Below are 14,012 nucleotides of genomic sequence, written 5' to 3' on the forward strand. Positions count from 1 at the left end.
GGACAGAAGAAAACACAGAGGATTATCTGGGTAAACTCCACTGGCTCTAACAGCAGTAAATTTCTTGTTCAAACCACTTAGGTCTGGTTACTGCAAATTCCTGTTTAGTTATAATCCAGATTTTCTCAAATCCACTCACCTTCTGGCACACCTTGATGGGTAGATCACAGAGGAAGGGCAATGAAGCTGTGAAAGGTCTGGAACACAAGTCTTAGGAGAAACAGCTGAGGGAACTGGGATTGTTCAGTCTGGAGGAAGGGAGGCCCAGGGAAGACCTTATCACTCTCTACAACTGTTTGAAAGGAAGCTGAAGTGAGCTGGGTGCTGATCTCTTCTCCTTGGTAACAGTGATAGCAGGAGAGGTAATGGACTCAAGTTGCACTGGGGAGGTTCAGGTTGGATATTAGGAATAACTTCTCAGAAAGAGTGGTCAGGTGGCGGAGTCACTTGACCGTGGAGGTGTTCAAGAGATGAATACATGTGGCCCTCAGGGACGGGGTTCAGTGAGCATGGTAGTGATGAGATGATGAGTAGACTAGATGATCTTACAGGCCTTTTCCAACCTTAATGATTCTAAGATTCTCTGAAATGGAGCTGTGCAGTTTTCAGAGCTAAGATGCTCTCCAGAGAACATGCCAGGAGATCTGTGGGGGGTGGTGCCTCATCTTAGGTGACTGGGGGGTCTTTTCAATCAAGATGAGCCTAGGTACCTCTTGACCTAGGTAATATTTGCCAGAGCAGAGAGAGCAGGCAGTTCCCAATCCTTGCTAGAGTTTGTCCATATGAGCTGCCCTTGCTTGTTGGAACCTTACTCCAGCACAATGTCTGCCAAGATAGGAGAAGATAGATATTAGGAAGAAATTCTTTACTGTAAGGGTGGTGAGACACTGGAACAGGTTGCCCAGAGAGGTTGTGGATGTCCCCTCCCTGGAAGCATTCAAGGCCAGGCTGGAGGGGGCTTTGAGCAACTTGGTCTAGTGGGAGGTGTCTAGAGTTGGAACTAGATGATCTTAAAGATCCCTTCCAACCCAAACCATTCTATGATTCTTTGATTCTGTGCTCAAGATGCTCGGCTCATTGCAACAAAACAGTATCCCCCAGGCCTCTGGAAATGTCTGCGTTATTTGTCGGTTTTGTTGGTGGGTTTCTTTTTCACTTACACTGACCTGTTCACTTTCACTTCTTCTGTTGTGGTCTGTATTATGGTTTTTGTTGAGATACAAAGCATATTTCAGTTCTTACCAGTGTAAATGCTATCTTGGCCCTTTCAAGCTAAAACTAAGCTAATAAAAAGGTGTAGCGTAGGCTATTCAGAAATGACCTGAAAAGAGAGGGGAACAATAACAATAAAACGGACTTCTAAAGGCATACTCTGTACAAAGTCTATAGTGAAGTATTTGAACTTGTTGCTGCAGTACTCTGCGAAAGTCAAAAACATAAAGTGGATGTTTCATGCACTAAAAGAGCTTTTTATGCCCTGCCATAGTGTTTGTCCTTTCTGATCTCTCTGTAAACTTCTTGTTTCCCATATGAAAGCCAATCATTTGGAGGAAGTTTTCTTTTGAATATTTAAAATGATGATTGCCAAGTATTACAAGATTTGTTTCTTTTATAATTCTACTCAAAACTTTTTGAAAACTTTCAGCAAGGGTTTATACAACCCATGGAAGTAGATCTCAGAAAATAAGCAGAGTTTGAGCTTCTTAACAATAGCTAGAAGCAATTAACAGTCTCCCCTAATAGAAACTGATAGTCTCTGCTTGACATAAACTAGTATCAAACCCTCTAAGGTTAAGAACGAAATTTGTCTTCCTTCTTGATAAAGATGAAGGCTTAGCTCATTTTCTTTCTTCTCCTTTTGCTCAGTATAAAGCACAAGTAAAAGGAGAAATGTCAGATCTGAATTAGTTTTCTCTAATTAAAAGTAATTTCGGAAAAGTTCCAACAACTGTTTCAAAACACCACAACCTTTTAATAGAAATATTGTCGTCTTTGGTCCAAGCACAACTTGAGCTTTCGTATCAATAGCTAGGATTTTGTTTCTATTTTGAAGAGATTATAGTACTGCCAACTACAGCATCTTTCCCGATGTGTCGTGATTTCTGCAGCTCAGACATTTAGTTGTGACACAGAATGAGATTCGAGAGAAAAATTTCTCAGTGTAGACATGAGTATCACATTGACAGAGCAGGCAAATGTGGGGGACACTGACAAATCTGGAGAAAAACAAAGGCCCTAGAATTCAAGACAGATATTAAAAGCTCAGATGTCATAGTCAGAAAGGAGCTTCTAAAAGATACAATTTTTTTTCTCTGCAAATACATTTCCAGTAGATCCTTCCACTTTGATCAGACGCTAGACTGATTATGACAGTTTCAGTTTTGCTTTAATTCTAGCAAACAGTTCTGTTATTATATGGCTAGACTGGAGGAAGATTCTGCCATCCAGTGGTGAAGTATTGTACCTCTACTTTATACTAGAAATATGTTGCATTTTTAATCAAATTGGTATGTTTGAACTACTGAAGGAACTTCTTTCTATTTTGTTTTTTGTTCCTGAATCAACAAGGAAGACAATTTTATATGGGAGTATTCTAGTAAAACTCATATGCAAACTCAATGCATACACATGCTACCATGCTACACATGTACCTGCCATTGTCAGTCACGTTTGTTCTCTTAGCGTACCTAAACTCATTACCCAGTACAGTTTGGAACAATCTTGTGACACATTTATTATACACCAGTAGTGCATGTTCAGAGGAGCTCTGGGCTGGCAAACATCTGTGCTACAGGTCCCAGGAGGACGAGATGTCATACATGGAGATGTTCTCCCCATGCATGGGCAGAATAGTGCAGCACTCGATCTGATGGTATTTGGCCTGGGACTGATAGCTGCCCCTCCGCATTCATGCTCTTTCTATGACAACAAACACAGAGTCAGGAGTTGATGCTGGGACATTTGCTAGAGACAACATGTAAACATCTCCTCATTTCCCATCAGCTGATAACTAATGGCTGTGTTTTCTTTTAGAGAAACGTGCATGCTAACCACAGGCAGAGCTGGACCTTAAAAACTTTAAGTGCTGGACAGAGCAAACATGTGGGACACTCTGGGACAAAGCAAGTGGTGAAGAGATATGCACAAATCCACCCTACTGCAGATCTGGAACAAAATGTGTCCACTCTATTGAGCAGACCATGCCTGGATAGGTTATGTTGCTCATGTGAAAGAGACAGCAACATTCTTGCTGAGCAGCCATCTCCTGAATTAGGCCAAGCAGGAGAAGGACATGAAAAGAACTAAAAGGATCAATGCAGAAGGTGACAAGAACATTCATCAAAGCTGCCACAGTATCAAGGATCAGAAGGCCCAGATCCCAGCTTGATCCTGTTAGCAGAGGAAAACTGGGAGAAAGGCACCATCCCACTGAGTCTGATGCACAGTCTCCAGGTAGAATAATTGGTTCCCTTCAAATGACCACCACGTACATAAATTTCCTTTGTACCAAATGCAATTTACTTACTCTTCAAACTATTTCCAACAAACAATAGAGTGTGTGTATATATATACATATATATATATAGCCATGTAGACATCTCTTTCGGGGTACAATGGACAGTCCCTGGACTGCCTTGATGAGGTACCTATCACCAATAAGGGAAGCTGCCACTATTGCAGACACCTGCATGTTGCACATAGATTTTCGTGTTCAGTTGTGAGTCCTGACAGGCCTGTAGGGTCAGGAAGGACTAAAAGCCCACAGGGCTGGGGTTCATTAAGGCATCAGGCAGACCTCTGCCCATAGGGGATTTATAAGGGGAACTGGGTAAGTGGATAAGATGTGGCATTTCCAGTGCGGTGCGGTGCTGAGAGACAGCCTCCATCAAGACTGTGCTGACGAACTCATTAACCCTCCACACTGACACCCCTTGCTCTGCTTTACAAGTGCTTTCTGGTGCTTTCTTTCCCATACAGGCTCTTGAAATACTGATCAGAGGAGCACCGAATTTGCTCACCTATCAGTTAAGAGAGCTGTAGGTGGGATGACTGAACACTGCACAGAGCTTTCAGGCAGTACTCACCAAAGAAAATATTTTTCAGTCCAAAATCACACATTTATGTAGACTTTCATATGTACGTGTGAAAAAGAAAATTGTTCTTTGAATTCAGTTTGGCTTTAGAGATAGTTAACTGCACTAGAAGCAAACTGTTAGCATTTACCTTAAAAAAGGAGACTGTGAAACTTTGTCACTGAATGAGTTTTACACTTCTAGTGTGTTGCATCCAAATGTTTGGCTCAGTTCTATTTCATATTCAGTGTTTAACTGATACCTTTGCAGGGAGAAGACTGTTTTATGAGCAAAATTCTAACTACTCAAAGAGAAAGCACAAATGACGTATCTTTCACATCCAGGACCCAGGTAGATAAAAAGATAATTGTATAGAAAATCTCAGCTTCAGGTAGGTGAAATTCCTGCCTTTGCCATCCTTACTTGGAACCAGTTTTATTTTCACAAAGATAGATGGAAATCACAAGCACAAGCTCTTCTCTGCACAGAAGCAAATCTTTCTGCAGCAGATGTGCTTTAAAAGAGAACTGCATCTCCCAGAGACATTTTTGGCTCTGGGATTTATGTTTTCCACAAGGTGCTCTCTCACTAAGCCTTATTCCTGCAACTTTATGCTCACAAGACAGGTTCTCTTGACTAAAGTCATACACGTGCTTAATCAAGTACAGAATAAGACAGCGTTTATTCACTATTTTTATAAAGCAATTATGAATGACTCACTTGCATGTGATTCGTTCCATAAGAATTATGAGCCTTTTACCTCTCTCCTGGTAACGTGAGAGAGACTTTCTTTTTGATTTATAGTCGTTTTCCTGGGAGGACTGGCTGCACAGGTAAATGATCAAATACTTGTCTTTGTCCTTATTGAATGCTTGTGAGCACTGCCCTCTCTCTGCTGTGTGAGCGATGACTCTGGTAACTGCAGTGGCTCAGCCCCTGTCAGATCAGCATCAGACGTGCCTGAATGCTGGGCACAGCCTGAGAAAAGCATAACAGAAGACTCTCATGGCCGGGTTTGGACCCACTTCATGAGCTTTTCTTATCAAGCAAAGGGCAGTGCAGCTCACAGAAGAAGCTGCAGAAGCAGAGCTTCTGTTGGCAGATGCCATCAATGTCAGCAGAATTACACCCCCGGGAAACTTAAACCTTTCAAAAGTGGCAGATATTTAAAAGGCTATTTTAAGAAAGCTTCAAAGGGGAACATTACTCAGAACACTTGATACTCCCTGTTTCCAAGAAGTCAGGAAAATCTGAATTCCAAAAATGGGTTATTTCCTTTTCGAGGAAAAATGACCTGGCAAAGCTCTCGGATACCAGTGAGGGAAAGCAGACAAATATTGGTATTATTATGTCTGAATAGCATTCATGCCCCTAGGAATTGCTTTATTTATGGACTACCAGCAATGGAGTTAGATAAAATGCTTTTTTAAAAGGAAACCAAGTAGGAAATGTGAAACAATGGCCTGCGTAACATGCCAACAAAAACTCAAACCTCATCCTGCTGGCTTTGGTGACACTGGTGAAACAGCAGGGCTGAGATGCTGGAGATCAAAGGGTCCCCATTCGTGCCAATGACTGCCTTAGCAGGAGCAAGGAGAAGGCTGAGCTGTCAGTGGGGCCGCTTCACAGGGAGTCCAAATGAAATCACTGAGATTTCTAGCAGAGCAATAGCCTGCTCATCCGCAGTAAAAATATGACAATCTAGTCTAAAAACATGACATTCTGTAAGCTGCTGTACAGTTAAATGACATTTGGCTGTCACTTATTAACCGTATAAGATGATACACACAGTCACAAAAAGAAAAACGTATCACCGACATCTAAAAAGAAAAGCTGGAGGAAGCCTGTTCCTTCAGAAGGATGAAGTACACCTAGAGACAGTGCAGAATATTCATCCTGCCAGTGGCTGTTTCAAAAACAGAGGCTGTCATTTCCTTGCATACCAACTGCTAGTGTCAAAGGCTAGCAAGGAGATACAGGAAGTGAGAATAGAAGAGCTAAGCCAGCAATGTAAAGCATGACTCTTGTTTGGACACTAAGGGAAAACCTCTTGATTGCGTGCTGAAGGAAAAGCTCTGGGCTGCCCAGAGTTTCTGCTGGTTTCCACAAAGTGCTGACATGACTTCTTGAACCAAAAGAGAAAAGAATACTTTCTCTGGAAGTGAAAAAGATGCTGATACACCGGATAAGCATAAAATAAATAAAGCCATAAACAAACAAATGCATAATAGGAGATGTAAAACACCCACGGCAACAGGAATGATTCAAGTTCTGTAAAATCCAGCTCATCGTGATGCATGAAAAAGCTCATCCTGCTTAGCCTGCAGGATCGAGGTAGAGCGTTTGTGGGTATGAGGTGCTCATCGGTGAGAATAGCTTGGAAGTAATGGCAGAAGTAGTTAGACACTGGGAAACCAATAGAGGGTACATCTTCAAGTCTTGAGTTGTCGAAGTAAGTCCAACAATCTTGGGTTTAGTTAATGTGGGCTTTGTGAGAACTGCTAAGTTAAAAACTATGAATTGTGTTACACAAGAGGTCATATTACACATTCACAATGTCCTTTCTGGATTTAAAATCTATAAAATTCTTTTGGGATAATCAGCTTTACAGGCCGGTAACTTTATGATACACTCTCTGCTGGTTCACCAATTATTCATATTTGGTCTCAAGGGCCAACACCATCCATACATTAATTTTGAAAGAAAATCTTCAGCTGACTGGAAACTACTTGAAGGAATAAACTATTCTTCCACTCCAGAAACAAACAAACAAACAAACACACTCACACAAAACAAGTGTTCCAGTTTGTGACCTGACTGTGCCCACGTCAGGCAGATGCTCTGTGATGAACAACAAACAACAGCCACACTTTCCTTCTGAGGCTTTGCAGTATTTGAAACATAAAAAATAAAAAAGAATAGTTCATAAAACTATACAGACTGCTAAAATAGCAATGCCAAACAGTGCAGCGGAGCCTGCTTTAACCTTCTCTTTCCAAATGTTTTTCATTTGTTAGGCCTTCGCTTTTTCATCTTCATGAGAAATATCCCCATCTGTTTGGCGGCAATAATTCTAGGTTTCAGTGTTTTGCTTCAAGGTGAAGCAAAAAGCAAACTATTATTCTGCTCACTGAAGACTAGAAAAATGGCAAATGTTGTAACACACTCTGATTGAGATGGGACAGAATCAGTTTCTCTGTACATAAAAGATCAATTGGAAAAATAATCTCCTTAGAAGAGCATGTCTGACACTTGCTTTTTTCATTTTCTGAAGTCCTGTTCAGAGACTTATTGGGACTGTGGTTGCTTAAGGTACAAGGACAGAGTTGTTTCCTGCAGACTATCAAGTCTTTTCATTCTAAGAAGGAAATCCTTTCCTTATAAATGGAAATATCTCCTTTTTTCTTCTATTTTTTTTCCTGCTGCCAACATGGCTGCTTACTGCAGGATTGCACTTTTGTCACTAACAAAGAGGCTGTTTGCTTGCCTAGCAATTTAAGTACCCATTAAAAAATCAGTTTCACTTTATACAGGTGAGCTGGGAATATTTAGATGGGGATTGATCTCCTCCTCAGCCATCACCTCCTGGCAACAACTTCCCTTCCTTCCCTCCCAGCCCGCTTGCCCGCTACTTTCAAGTGGACCATTCATTCCACCAAGCACTGTACAAATACACAGATAGTCATTCTGTCCACAATTCCTACGGGGTTTATAGGGCTACACGGGTGTTCAGGGATGCAAAGAGATTTCTCCAGCACAGCGTGGCTGGAAGATGTTCACCAGGCTGTGCAGCTTCCTTATACTGTACAGGACAAGGTGAACCTCAGAGGGCTACAGAACCACAATGAGGTGCTATAAGACCCGACCACAGTGAGAGATTGACCTTTTCTTGTGATTTATTTAGGATTGCTGGGGAGTTGTCTCCCAGATGTTCAGAATTAGAGTTCTTTTTGCTACCCTGCTTGCCTGGAACAATTTTTGAATTTACTGGAAGTGTTTAATGGAAATTTGGACCTGGCGTTCCAGAAATAGGCTGCTCGTGCTGGACACAGACCCAAGAAATTGCAATGTAACAAGTGCACTGTTGTCCATTATGTTGGGCTTCCTCTGTCTACAGTTTGCAGAAATAAATATAAGAAAGAGACAGACTTTTTGCAAATAATGACAACTGTTCTCCTGAAGCTAGGCAGGTAAAGACCATTCTTCATGGCCCAGGAAAAGGAAAGGTGATCAATACAAATACTGAAATACAAGGGCAGAAGCATAGGTGTTGTAACTCATAGCTGTATATATTGAAACATAACATTTGGAAACTCATGGGTTTGTGTTTTAGATAAAAATAAAGGACTCTCTTTTCCAAAATCTAAGAAAGAGCAAACACTTGAAAATAATGTGACTGAAATGGTTTCTCAAAACTTTACTGAATAAAGATTTACTGCCGTAAGGTATTATTATTTCTGTATCTCTTACAAGGAAAGCAGTGTTAGCTGTTCCATACTTTTAGCTAATAAAATGTCCAAAAAATGGTATATACTGTTCCTTTTCTTCTGGTTCAGTCAGCAATCATAATTTTCCTTCAATCTCTTAACACAGATTTTCTCAAAGTAGCATCTGTTTTGCCTTTTAAAAATTAACTGTGTAAGCACAACAAAATAAGAGACATGTCAAAGCTGTGGAATTTTCCCTTACAACCACACAAAGCCAAGTCTTGGACGATGCTGCTGCAAAGCGATAAATCATCTCAGCTTATGGAATTTGGGTTCACGTTCACTAAGGTAGCTATTCTGAAGCTCAGCAGATTTTTATCCACCTCTGGTCTTGTTGTTGTGTTTCAGTGTCTTCTGGGGGGAGACTGGGATGAGGAGTGATGGTGGAAGTTTCTAATACAATTATCCAAACTTAAACTTTGCCGGTTCTATATTTCAAAGCCTTCCTTAAATGAACCAAAAGTCCTGCCCTGAACCTGTGACAGCCCTCATCAGCAATTCCAGACAGAGTAGGGAAAAAAAAAAATTAGGGACAAATGTTCTCAGAAACAAGTGTTTACAGTCAGCAAAAAAAAGCTTTTAGATACAGTTCTCTGGCTAAATCCTGTCAGATGAACTTAATTAAGAGAAGAAAACAATTAAATTGCAATGTGCGACAAAAATTGGCTAAACTCAAACTTGCTCTAAAATCTCCTTATTAGGGAACAAGAGAATTATCATTATTCTGTTTTCCACAGAAGGAAGGATGGCCTCTTTTTTGTGTGTGTACTCATGGGGCAATATAAGCTCTGTTCCCAGTGGTCCAGCTGGTATCCAGCAGCTTGTGGGATATTTCTGGGTGGACCCTGCCTTCCCCTAAAGGGCCTGACAGGCATTTCAGGATGAAAACAATTTGGTAGCCAACGTGCCCTCCTGTGCATGTGGCCCCGTGCACAGGGCTGGCCAGCACCTGAATCCCAGAGGGAAGGGTGCGGGAGTCCTCTGTGCACACTTGAGACAACCATTGGTGGCTTTTGTTGATCCTGAGCCTGGGAAAAGGGGATCCCAAAAGCAGCTCCAGCCACCACAGCTCCTTGGCTTTGACCGGCCTGTGACTCACTGGCTGACAGACTGATGTGTAGCAAGAAACAAAACACAGATTTAATCCTGTCCCATTTTCTCCAGCATGCCCGCCCCATAGAAATGAAGATATGTGGATCTGTTCGATCCACTTAAGGCACTGACTTCTGATTTTCATTTTGGAAAGAGTTCTACCTTTTGAAGATAAATTAGGTAGAAAAGTCCACCCAGAAATTGTAGCATACGGTCCTCCAAGGATTTCTATCCTCAGGGTAGTTCTGAGGCATGTCCTCTGCAGAGGGCTTGGGGGCAGAGAATCCAGGGAAGGAATGATCCTTGTGGAAAGTCCCTCAGCTATGAGTGGCTGTAGATGAGGTGAAGTGTTCCATATGTCCTAGTCCTCCTTCCAAAGCATTCAGGGTTAGCCAGTCTTGGAGAATATATTTTCTGCCCAAGAAGGTGTGACACAAAATCATCATTTTTTATGCTCATAAGCAATATGAATTCAATAGTACCTTACCTTATATCAATGACCAATTAAATTGACAGAAAAACTCACTTGGAATCCTGCATGCATGGGGTAGTTCTATAGTTCTTTGTGGATTTCATTCTGGTTTTATTTAGATAGGAATTAATTGCATTTAAAATAAATAAATAAATAAAAATTAAAAAAACAGAGGTTTTTAATGTTCCAGAAAAAGGCAGTGAGAAGTATCCCTGAAGAAATAAACTATTGGATTTCAATTATCGTTGTTGTTGTTGTTATTGTCAAATCTGGCAGAGAAATCAAGACATAATGTCTAATACACTGAAGTCAGAAAGAAAAATTCCGGAATCTGCCAGAATATGAAAACTTCAGGGTGTTAATGTTTAAAGGGAGATAAGGAATATCCTGACTCTCCTCAGAAAAAAAGGGGGAAGAGAATTTACAGCAAGTGCCAGGCAATCTTGTTGGCTCCCAGATCTTCCATGCAGCATATATAGTAGGATTAACTTTAATTGCTTCCATCCTCTATCTAAAGATGAAGAACGGGATACCAGCTGGTTGGAATAGAGCTACCTTACCAGTCATTATCCATTTAAAAAACTGTCTGGCTCATGCACCAATTGCCCATAAATCGGGTACCTCTTGAGGACACTTTTCAACCTCACCAGCTGTCTTAGCATTTCATAAACTACTGCCATTCCCACAAGCCATGCTCAGGCTATTTCACTTTCTCATTGAGGCCTGTGTCTTGCAATATCTGGGGCTCACAGTTAGGTCCACAGTTTTCAGACTAGGGGCTGTGCTGGATCAGCACCAGACTGCTAAGCACCTTACAGGATTGAGCCTCTAGTCGTGGATCTGCCGTATTCTCACTGAGTTGTCTCTTCTCCACAAAGACTGATTGTTTCAGCTGGGCTGCTTTAGTAGTTAAATACAGCTCAGATTTAGCAGATAGCAGAACTGCACTTTTGCCTATACACAGTGAGCAAACCAAAGAGAAAAGTAATTCTAGTGAATGATTTCTCTTAGCCCGAAACCATTTTCTGCGCTAGAAAATATTTAGAATAAGAGAAAACTGTGGAATGTAAATGGGCAACATTTTCTAACGCTGAAAATGTTTCTTCTGACCTTATAAAAGGTCCTTTTTTTTTCTCCTGGATGAACACCAATCTCACATACGCAATAGAGTATTCATCCCTCTTAAAGTAATTTCCTTCTCAAAGAAATTTATCTTTTAATATTGCACTACAGATTCCTTTTCGGTGATAGAACTGCTGTTTCTTCGGAAGCTAGCAATAGGCTGCAATCTGTCCCCCTGCTTTTATTCTTCCCTTTTCTCCAGAAGTGTTTGACACCATACCTGCTTCCATCTCCTTTTAAAATACAAAACAAGTAGTAAGAAATATGCCAGGTGACTGGGGGATTAGAAAAGGCTGTCAGCTCCTATGTGATATCAGAATGAAGAATCCCAGTCAGGTTAATGAACCATGTCCCTCATACATCTCCTGGAGGGGACATCCCACCACATGCTTTCCTGCATCTTGTAATTTTTTCCATTTTGGCCAATGAGGGTGTCTGATAGCATAGTCTTTCTCTGGCTCAGCCTGTGTGATCGTCCCTTTTCCATCCAGACCAAGTCAATATATGGCTCGGGCCAGACATTTCCACTTCCCAGTGTGTGGTATCAGTGTGCAGCTTGGGGAGCTATCACAGGCAACCCTGCACAGTGGGTATAAAAGCAGAGCATCTCTAAGTATGAGGGATGATCTCTCTGCACAGCAGTTGGCACAGAAGCAACGGATACTGCCTTCTGCTCTCTGCAGCTCTGAAAGATGGAAATTGTTGCCTTGCTTAAGAGTGATAGCTCGACAGCTCTGCATTGCTTGATTAGGTATCTCATAGCAGATAAAGTCCTCATGGGGAAAGAAACACGTAGGGCCCTCAGGAATCTTCAGAGGATCTCCAAGAGCAGGGGGTACCACACATTTGCACAGCATGGTAGATGCTGTGATTGCCTCTTTACTCCACCTGCAAAGCAGCTCTTTAGAAGCAAGCACATTCACACACCATGATGAGGTCATAGCCTGGTTCTAGAACTCCTGCAGGAGGAAACAAACTCCTATGGATCTGTATCACCCGCTTGTGCCAGGCAGCTACAACTCCAACGCTATCAAATGCAATAACCAGTGATTACTGCTAACTGGAACCCAGTTAACTTCTGATCACTGGCTGAATGATGCAAGCCTTGGGGAGTTTGGCAATGGTACTATGGCAGTAATATATCTGTGGGTTATCAGCATTACCAATATAGCTGATATTCCAGCAAGGTTCAAGAAAATCGGATTCTCAGCCTGTGCTGGGAACAATAATGGCAGATGCAGATCCCTCTTATGCAGTCCCAGGCAGGGATCATTTGGGATAGGTCTCATTCAGAATGTGCTTTTGAACCGTGACTTCTGCTCCTGAAACTACACTGTGCTCTACTCTTCCTATTCAGCTTAGGAGTGTGCCCAGCTGCCACCAGACTAGCTGTCAACTGAATACCATGAAAACATGGAGGCAGAAGCAAATCAGGGATAGAAGACAGTCCTAGGCAAAGACAGAAGTTTCTGACAGGTTGCAGACAGTCACAAGGTGTAGATGTAGGAAGAGAAGGCTGTAGGATCACTCTTAAAGACCTTCATCAATGAATATGTTGTAAGTCACAGCAAAGCACTGACAAGACTTCAAATTAAGTGTATGAAAGACCTGAAGCAAAGGATAAGATTTAGAGGCTGTTATGATCTGCATGTATTCTGGGGCAAAAGGAGAAGGAGCTCCAGTGTAGAAGGAAAGAATAAGATTCACCTGTCCAAATACAGATGCCTATATTGTAGGTATCTCTGCCCTATTTAATATTCCTAGCTGCCTTGAGAGGAAAAAAATATATAGAAGAAGGAAAAGAAACAGCTCCAAAGCATGATTCACTTCATCCTTAAGTAGATATCTAAGATACGTCAGATGAGTCACAGCCTAAAATTGCCTATTTCACTCTATTGATTATAAAGGGAGCCCAGAGTGATTAATTCAGATGAAGACACCTACAATTATAAGTACATTAGATGAGCCGAATCTCCCTCAAAAAGTTCTCAGTAAGGGTACAGTTACGGACTCAGGTACACACCAGTCCAGTAATGCAGAGATTCTCTGACAGCATTATGCCAAGAGACATGCAGCTAGCTGAGACACAAAGAGCAGAATTCATACTTGTCCATATCATCGTCTCTTTTAAGCACTGAGTCTTACATCTACCCTGTTGAAGAGCTCTTATGTCTGAAAGAAAACATGTTATTTCTAAGTAAAAAGTATACCTGACATTAGTCATGTAGGTTTGTGCTTCACAGTTTTCATATAAAGGCTTCGTGGGGCCTGGTACTTGAACATCTAGGTTTGTACTTGAATACACAAACTGGTGAATTGAGCTAATGCACAAGTAGGAGTTATATGTCTTCCTATTGCACAGATATTTGAAATTTGGCCTATTTCTAATAGTACAATACAGTCTGTGAGAACAAGAATGATCCAATTGTTATTCTGTAGTAGAATAAGCTTGGTGGACCATAGCCGAAAGCACTACAGGCTGGCAGAGGATCAGAGGGAAAACAGGACATGGGAGCAATCAGTAGATCCATCAGTACAGAGCAAAAGCTGGCTCTGATCTATACCAGGATCTTCTCTGATGTGAGCTGCCCTCCCAGACCTCTGCAGATAGGGTGTGTTGGGAAGAACTCTCTCCCTAGGTTTTTCTCCAGGCCAGCTCAGGAAGAGGGAAGAAATAACAAGGGCCACAAGTAGGCCCAAAGGATTGTAAACAATTTTTTAAATTTGATTTAATTGTTCAGTTACAAAACATTATTTGCACAGCTG

The 14,012-nt window shown here is 41.5% G+C and overlaps 1 long non-coding RNA gene across 1 annotated transcript; it reads left to right on the forward strand.

Moving 5' to 3' along the window:
• Positions 1-244: 244 nt before the first annotated feature.
• LOC121109100 lies at positions 245-3,512 on the forward strand. Its single transcript, XR_005862867.1, has 2 exons — positions 245-362; positions 3,034-3,512. It is a non-coding gene; the product is annotated as an uncharacterized LOC121109100 (long non-coding RNA).
• Positions 3,513-14,012: the final 10,500 nt, after the last annotated feature.

This window comes from Gallus gallus, chromosome 1, assembly GCF_016699485.2.
Source record: "Gallus gallus isolate bGalGal1 chromosome 1, bGalGal1.mat.broiler.GRCg7b, whole genome shotgun sequence".
In the NCBI taxonomy this organism is placed as follows: Eukaryota; Metazoa; Chordata; class Aves; order Galliformes; family Phasianidae; genus Gallus; species Gallus gallus.